The following is an 8,142-nucleotide window of genomic DNA, read 5'->3' as shown; positions in this document are numbered from 1 at the left end:
AATTGTGCTTAAACATTAGTCACATTTAAATCTAAACTCATCTGTTTATCTGTGCATTTATTAAATGAGCACTGTGCCACGTCCGAACTGACTGCACGGTATTTTATGTTTCTTATATTTTAAACTGTTTTTATTTTTATTTTAAATTCAATTTTAAATGGTTTTAAAAGCGTCACTACAAACTGTTTTTATTTTTATTTTAAATTCAATTTTAAATAATTTTACCAATTTTATTGCTATTATTTTCAATTTCTTTCCATGATTATTTTCTTGTCTTTTATGTAAAGCACTTTGAATTACCATTGTGCAAAGTTTTGTGTACCATTCAAAAGTTTTAGAACACTTTCGAACTCCATGATGGTTCCTAATTTTTATTTCTTTCTACATTGTAAAGGAATGCTGAAGGCGTCCAAAAAAATGCATTAATCTTCTTTGAACAGTTGATATTGGGATGTGTCTGCTACTTATGCTCTGTAAAGACTTCATAACGCCTCTAATCTGAGGTGCTGTTAATTGGTCATTTTTTAGGCTTTTAAGATGTCTATGACTGTGAATCATATGTACATCTGATGAGACACAACTTTTTAAAATCACCTACACCTTTATATTACCCAGATTAGTATCAGTTCTATGAGTAGTCTTAGTCGGTGATTTCATGACACTACTGATCCTTAAGAACTAGCCAAATGTATGTGGCCATACTGTATTTTGTTCTTTTACAAACTGTTTCCCTTCAATGAGTCTCACTGTGCCCAAAGTGAGGCCCATAAAGTGATGGTTTGGTAAGGTTGGAGTATAAGAGCTTTAGAGGCCTGCACAGAGCAGAGACCTCAAACCTCCTGAACACCTTTTAGTTAGTGAATGAACCGAAATGTGAGCTGCCCGAGGCTCTGCAAATTTTGTGTGCAAATCCCCACAGTCATGCTCCAAAACCTAGTGAAAGCCCTCCAAGAATAGTGAAGGCTATTTTAAAAGCTAATAGAGGACTAACTTTGAAATAGTTAATAATTTAATATAATTGCCTAATCTTATACCAATTTTGAGCCTTTGCTTTATTCTTTCAAGTTGTTTATAATTATTAGTTCACTAAACTCTAGATTTGCATTCAGCCATTTCCATGCTTGACAATTCTGTATGTATTACTCAGCAAAAAAAGAAACGTCCCTTTTTCAGGACTGTGTATTTCAACAATAATGTTGTAAAAATCCAAATAACTTTACAGATCTTCATTGTAAAGAGTTTAAACAATGTTTTCCATGCATGTTCAATTAACCATAATCAATTCATTAACATGCACCTGTGGATTGGTCGTTAAGACCTTAACAGCTTACAGAAAGTAGGCATTTAAGGTCACAGTTCTAAAAACGCAGGACACTAAAGAGACTTGTCTACCGACTGTGAAAAACACCCAAAGCAAGATGCCCAGGGTCCCTGCTCATCTGCGTGAACGTGCATTAGGCATGCTGCAGGGAGGCATGAGGACTGCTAATGTGACTAGGGCAATAAATTGCCATGTCCACACTGTGAGACGCCTAAGACAGCGCTACAGGGAGACAGGAAGGACAGCTGATCACCCTCGCAGTGGAAGACCACGTGTAACAACACCTGCACAGGATCGGTACATCCGAATATCACCCCTGCGTGACAGGTACAGGATGGCCACAACAACTGCCCGAGTCACACCAGGAACACACAATCCCTCCATCAGTGCTCAGACTGTCCGCAATAGGCAGTCCATGAGGAGGAGATGCACTGCAGTACTTCAAGCAGCTGGTGGCCACACCAGATACTGACTGGTACTTTTGATTTTGAGCCTCCCTTCATTCAGGGACACATTGTGAAACATTTTTAGTTTATTTCTCATGGTGTTGACTCTTTTAGTGTTCATACAAATATTTACACATTAAGTTTACTGAAAGTAAAAACAGTTGAAAGTCGGAGGACGTTTCTTTTTTTGCTGAGTATATATATCAGTGTTTTGATGACAATTAATTCAAAGTACTTATCATGATTCTATACATTTAAAATAATCAATAAGTACTATTTGACAATTTTAAGTTAATGTTCTATTGATTTGGTTAACTTAATCATGGGAACAATACTAATGGCCCTATCTGGCTCCAGGAGGTTATTGTTGCTATCGTGGTCTAAAATTAAAGGTGCAACAAGCAGACTTTTGGGAAAGGAATTAGGCTGCCCCATGCTTGCTATATGAACATTTTCATGAGACAGGTGATGACAAGGTTACATTACCAAGTTCAGTTATTTTTGCGTGAATTGGGCTAATTTAAAAATACTACACAGTTGCCAAGATTGTGCATTATTGCATAAATCAAATATATAATGAATTTCCCCAAAGTAATATATTATATTTTCATCACCCTTCATTTAAATAAGCACTTTGTTTAATTATATTGTACAAACTTTCTTAATAATGCTTGTATGATGGTTGACCATACCTAGAGAACTTATGACGATATGTTTTATTATGGAGACTATAAAGCATTTCTGTTAGTTGATCTGACTATGGATAACAGCCGAATGCCAGAAATGTCAGTCTAAATGACTGTGATGTTCAAAATCATTTCTATTGTAAGATACTCCAAGATACAGCTAATATTGGGAGAGGGAAAGGGGGAGAGTTATGGAATGGTCAATGTCTGTATGATGGAAATACATGTGCACCATAGTGACCTTATTTTCCATGCAATGGCTGATAAAAGGAATAAAAAAAACATGTCTGCTTTTCTAGTGGAAATTTTGCTGAAACTTGGCAACCCTGATTAATATGTTAAGATCCTCAAAAATATATACAGTGGTGTGAAAAACTATTTGCCCCCTTCCTGATTTCTTATTCTTTTGCATGTTTGTCACACTTAAATGTTTCTGATCATCAAACACATTTAACTATTAGTCAAAGATAACACAAGTAAACACAAAATGCAGTTTTTAAATGATGGTTTTTATTATTTAGGGAGAAAAAAAATCCAAACTTACATGGCCCTGTGTGAAAAAGTAATTGCCCCCTGAACCTAATAACTGGTTGGGCCACCCTTAGCAGCAATAACTGCAATCAAGCGTTTGCGCTAACTTGCAACGAGTCTTCTACAGCGCTCTGGAGGAATTTTGGCCCACTCATCTTTGCAGAATTGTTGTAATTCAGCTTTATTTGGGGGTTTTCTTGCATGAACCGCCTTTTTAAGGTCATGCCACAACATCTCAAAAGGATTCAGGTCAGGACTTTGACTAGGCCACTCCAAAGTCTTCATTTTGTTTTTCTTCAACCATTCAGAGGTGGATTTGCTGGTGTGTTTTGGGTCATTGTCCTGCTGCAGCACCCAAGATCGCTTCAGCTTGAGTTGCCGAACAGATGGCCGGACATTCTCCTTCAGGATTTTTTGGTAGACAGTAGAATTCATGGTTCCATCTATCACAGCAAGTCTTCCAGGTCCTGAAGCAGCAAAACAACCCCAGACCATCACACTACCACCACCATATTTTACTGTTGGTATGATGTTCTTTTTCTGAAATGCTGTGTTACTTTTACGCCAGATGTAACGGGACACGCACCTTCCAAAAAGTTCAACTTTTGTCTCGTCGGTCCACAAGGTATTTTCCCAAAAGTCTTGGCAATCATTGAGATTTTTTTAGCAAAATTGAGACGAGCCTTAATGTTCTTTTTGCTTAAAAGTGGTTTGCCTTGGAAATCTGCCATGCAGGCCGTTTTTGCCCAGTCTCTTTCTTATGGTGGAGTCGTGAACACTTACCTTAATTGAGGCAAGTGAGGCCTGCAGTTCTTTAGATGTTGTCCTGGGGTCTTTTGTGGCCTCTCGGATGAGTTGTCTTTGCGCTCTTGGGGTAATTTTGGTCGGCCGGCCAATCCTGGGAAGGTTCACCACTGTTCCATGTTTTTGCCATTTGTGGATAATGGCTCTCACTGTGGTTCGCTGGAGTCCCAAAGCTTTAGAAATGGCTTTATAACCTTTACCAGCCTGATAGATCTCAATTACTTTTGTTCTCATTTTTTTCTGAATTTCTTTGGATCTTGGCATAATGTCTAGCTTTTGAGGTGCTTTTGGTCTACTTCTCTGTGTCAGGTAGCTCCTATTTAAGTGATTTTTTGATTGAAACAGGTGTGGCAGTAATCAGTCCTGGGGGTGACTACAGAAATTGAACTTTTAACTGTGATAAACCACAGTTAAGTTATTTTTTAACAAGGGGGGGGGCAATTACTTTTTCACACAGGGCCATGTAGATTTGGAGTTTTTTTTCTCCCTTAATAACATAATCTTCATTTAAAAACTGCATTTTGTGTTCAATTATGTTATCTTTGACTAATAGTTAAATGTGTTTGATGAGCAGAAACATTTAAGTGTGACAAACATGCAAAAGAATAAGAAATCAGGAAGGGGGCAAATAGTTTTTCACACCACTGTATATTTTTTGTATTAGAAATAGTCGGGCGATGATGAAACTGGCACATTTTGGCACATTCAAAACTGCTGAAATGGTGTATAAACTTAGATAGTCAAATATCTATTACAGGGTTATTGATTCTGGTAAACATATGACATAATTTAGCTTGAGGCTAGGTTGTTACTAATATTGCTGTGCCCCACTAAAACATATGGTCAAAAGCCCCTGCTAATATATGTACTTTAAAATAAAATATGTAAACATTTTAACATTAGACTATAGAAATGCATAGATTTGCTGGTGGCCTTAAAGTATTCAAGTCATTTGAATAAGTAAAGTATTTTAAAGACTATTTTCAAAAGAGTGAACATGGTAGTAGCTAATGCTTGATTGTAATTTCCAAAACCTTTCAAATTACTGTATAAAAATTTACAGTAAGCTTTTAATGTCTGTGAAATATTAGCTGTTGTGATTTTTATTTCCAAATGCATTAGAAATATATAGAAACTTACTTTATAACAAATTTTACATTAAAACAAGGAATACAGTAACAGTGGGAAGAAAATCAAGAGCAATAATGCCAGAACTATGTTATATAGTCATTCGACAAAATCTTCCTAAACTCCCTAAATTTACAACACATTTCCAATTCTGCTGAAACAGAAACGCTAAACACCACTAAGCTAAATCCCACTTTTGAGTAAGAATCTGTTTTAAAAATCTTGCTTCTCCATATTTAACAGATAATCAAATATACTGTCCATTTGCTCTCCTTTCTGCAAGTTGTTCACTCATGGGGTAGTCATCATTAAACTCCATGATGTTAATTTAGCACCTAGTGGTTAAAGATGGTAACTTCTACAAGCTCTGATAGAGGCCCATTTGGGCAGGAATCACACTTTCCCATGCTCGTGTGAGGAACAGCAGACAGACATTTTATCAGTAAACCAGTAGATTTAGATATACTATATTCCTACAAGAATTGACAATGTAAGTTTAAACAGGCTGACTGTCATATATACAGAATCATTTGTATTGAAAAATATAAGGCAAAAAAACTTGCAAACCTGCTTAATGATGTTACCTCCAACACAGTTGAAAAAGGTTAGGTCTAAAACCAAGAAATGTACCTGCTGAATGCCTCTATGTTGTTTCCTTTTAACTGTCTATTACAGACTTATACTAAAAAAATCAAGTTTGTTTCAGGCTATGTTACTATTAATGTCATCTTGCCACAAAAGTCACTATTGCAATTATGCCATTTATAAATTGGAATTTCATTCACTGTGTATTCCCACAACATGCAGTTTTCCATGGATAGTCTTTGAATCCATTGCAACCATCAGATAAAGTCGGTACTAAATATAAATTAATGATAAATGAATATCTGATTGTGGTGTACATAAACAGTTTGACTGCAAAATAAGATATCTCCATTGCAGTTTTAAGTTTTTTCTTTCTTTCAAAAGCAGCAAGGTTCATGGCTTCATCTTTATTTGGTTTCTCTTCAGGAGTTGATAACAGCACAATATCATGGAGAAATGGGCCATTTAACATTCATTATATAATGTCCATTATATAAGGTTCATTTGGTAATCAACTCACTCTAGTTACATTTGTGGTACATTAAGGTCACAGTACAGTTCATAAAACCTGATTGGAGAATGGGACTAACCAGACATGGCAAACACAACAGCTTTCAACACATAATGCATACTGTATGTATCTGTACTGTATACTGTATATGCTCTGGGGAGAGCATATCTTCTCTTTCTGCTTTCTAATTTTCTATTGTAAATATTACAATATAGGGTAGTATGTCACCGGTTTTACACCAAATGCCCTTCTTGACGCAACCCTCCCATTTTACCCGGGCTTGGCACCCAGGCTCTGGATCCAGTGGCTATGGTTTAGGCACTGGGTGGGAATTGAACTCTGGCCTTTCTCATGGCAGGTGAGAAACTTACCACTGTAGTGGATATATTTTAAATTAGACTGATCCCCCTCGGTGTGAACTCCTCAAATGCTAATGGTAAGGAAAGAGTTTATCTTACATTACCTTGTATGATGTCACAACATGGCTAACAATGGAGTGGAGAATCACATTTTAATTAGATGCTTATTAACCAGTATATATAAAAAGTGTGGGTTTTTTTAGGATGCGATCCAAATACTGTACAAATATTCTGGACATTTCTCTTTTTTCAAATTCTATTTGAATCTTAAGTAATTTACTTGTCCGCCATATTGAATTACTATTTTGAAATTATTTATTCTGTTTACCTTTGGGAAAGTTTAGTTATCATAGCAAACCAGTGCGATAGTTACCGCTGTATTGTGTACCAGTCGAATACGGGCAAGGCGTCCCATCGGTGACGCAAAAAGAGTATTACGTAGGATGGGCGTGGTAAAACCATTTATTGGTCTTGATTGGTCTTGCGCGTGCCTCGGACGACACTTTCAACACTTGGAGACACGAGCTACGTTTCAGCACCTTGGACAGTTTCTCATTGGTCGTCTTCTAAAGTGTTCTAACCATGTAGAATCCTCACTGCCACTATGTTTAGGATGCTTTTCGGGTCGAATTGTTTTTGTGCTCCAAGAACCAGGAGAATTCTAGAGTGTTTTATTTTTTTTTCATGACCTGCATATGTTTTTCAGATCGCCAGTAGTGACCTGTGGCTTTGGCGCTGTAATATAAACTATGTTTCCTGTGTTTTTGCAATTTGCATATTTTGCAATAATTTAATTTCTATTATCCGCACCATCCTTAAGTATTTTTTTTAAATACCATAATAGGCTAAGACTTAAGTGTGTTACCGCAGGTGCTTCCCACCATGGGTGTTCCATAGTAGTCCGCGTGCACTGTGCCAAATGGCCCTATCGAGGGCTTTTTTTTTTTTTTTTTTTTTTTAGAAGTGGCTCCTATTGATTAGAGAGCGGAATAAAAGAACAGACTCACGCGCGCAGATCGCGCCTGAGAATTTTGTGCCGCACGTGCTGGTTTCCCCACAGCTAAAGTGATTGTGGCGTGAAACACACAGGCAGGTGCTGTGCGTGTGTGCGTGTGTTTCGAATTGTCCATTGATAGAACTATCTAACGTGTGTGAGAATTTGGTTAGTTAAAAATGGTTAGTTTGTAAAAAAAAATTGTTTCACAGGTAAAATTGACTATGTGTACGTGTCCTAAATTAAGGGAGTGTGCAGCAGGTTAAACGTAAAAGATGCAAAGGCAGATCCATTTCGATTTGATGATTTTTCTTCTTCTGAAGCAAGGAGCCAAGAACATAAAGCTTGGCGAGTAAATAAATGGCGCGGATTAGGGATTTGGGCACGCTTGCCAAAAGCTGTGGGAGTCCCGCTCCTCTCCTGCGGCGCGCGATACCGCACGCACACACACAAATAGTTTTGTCTGTTTGCCATCCATTCCTTGGACAATTTATTAACAATACAGGCCAATTATTATTGTTGTTTTTGTTGTTATTTGCGGTGGTGATAATAATAATAATAATAATAATAATAATAATAATATTTATAATAATAATAATAATAATAATAATAATAATAATTAACAGTAAAGAATAGCCTGTAGTTTTGATGTGGTAAAGGTGTGTATATAAAATGTGTTCATATATTTTTTTAAACGTTTTACATAAATGCCATATAAAACTAATCCATATTTTACGAAAACGAATATGAACACAATAAAAGCGCATTTAAATGCAA

Source organism: Clarias gariepinus, chromosome 19, assembly GCF_024256425.1.
Source record: "Clarias gariepinus isolate MV-2021 ecotype Netherlands chromosome 19, CGAR_prim_01v2, whole genome shotgun sequence".
NCBI classification, from domain to species: domain Eukaryota; kingdom Metazoa; phylum Chordata; class Actinopteri; order Siluriformes; family Clariidae; genus Clarias; species Clarias gariepinus.
The sequence above is the reverse complement of the archived record's forward strand: the minus strand, read 5'-3'. Positions refer to the sequence as shown.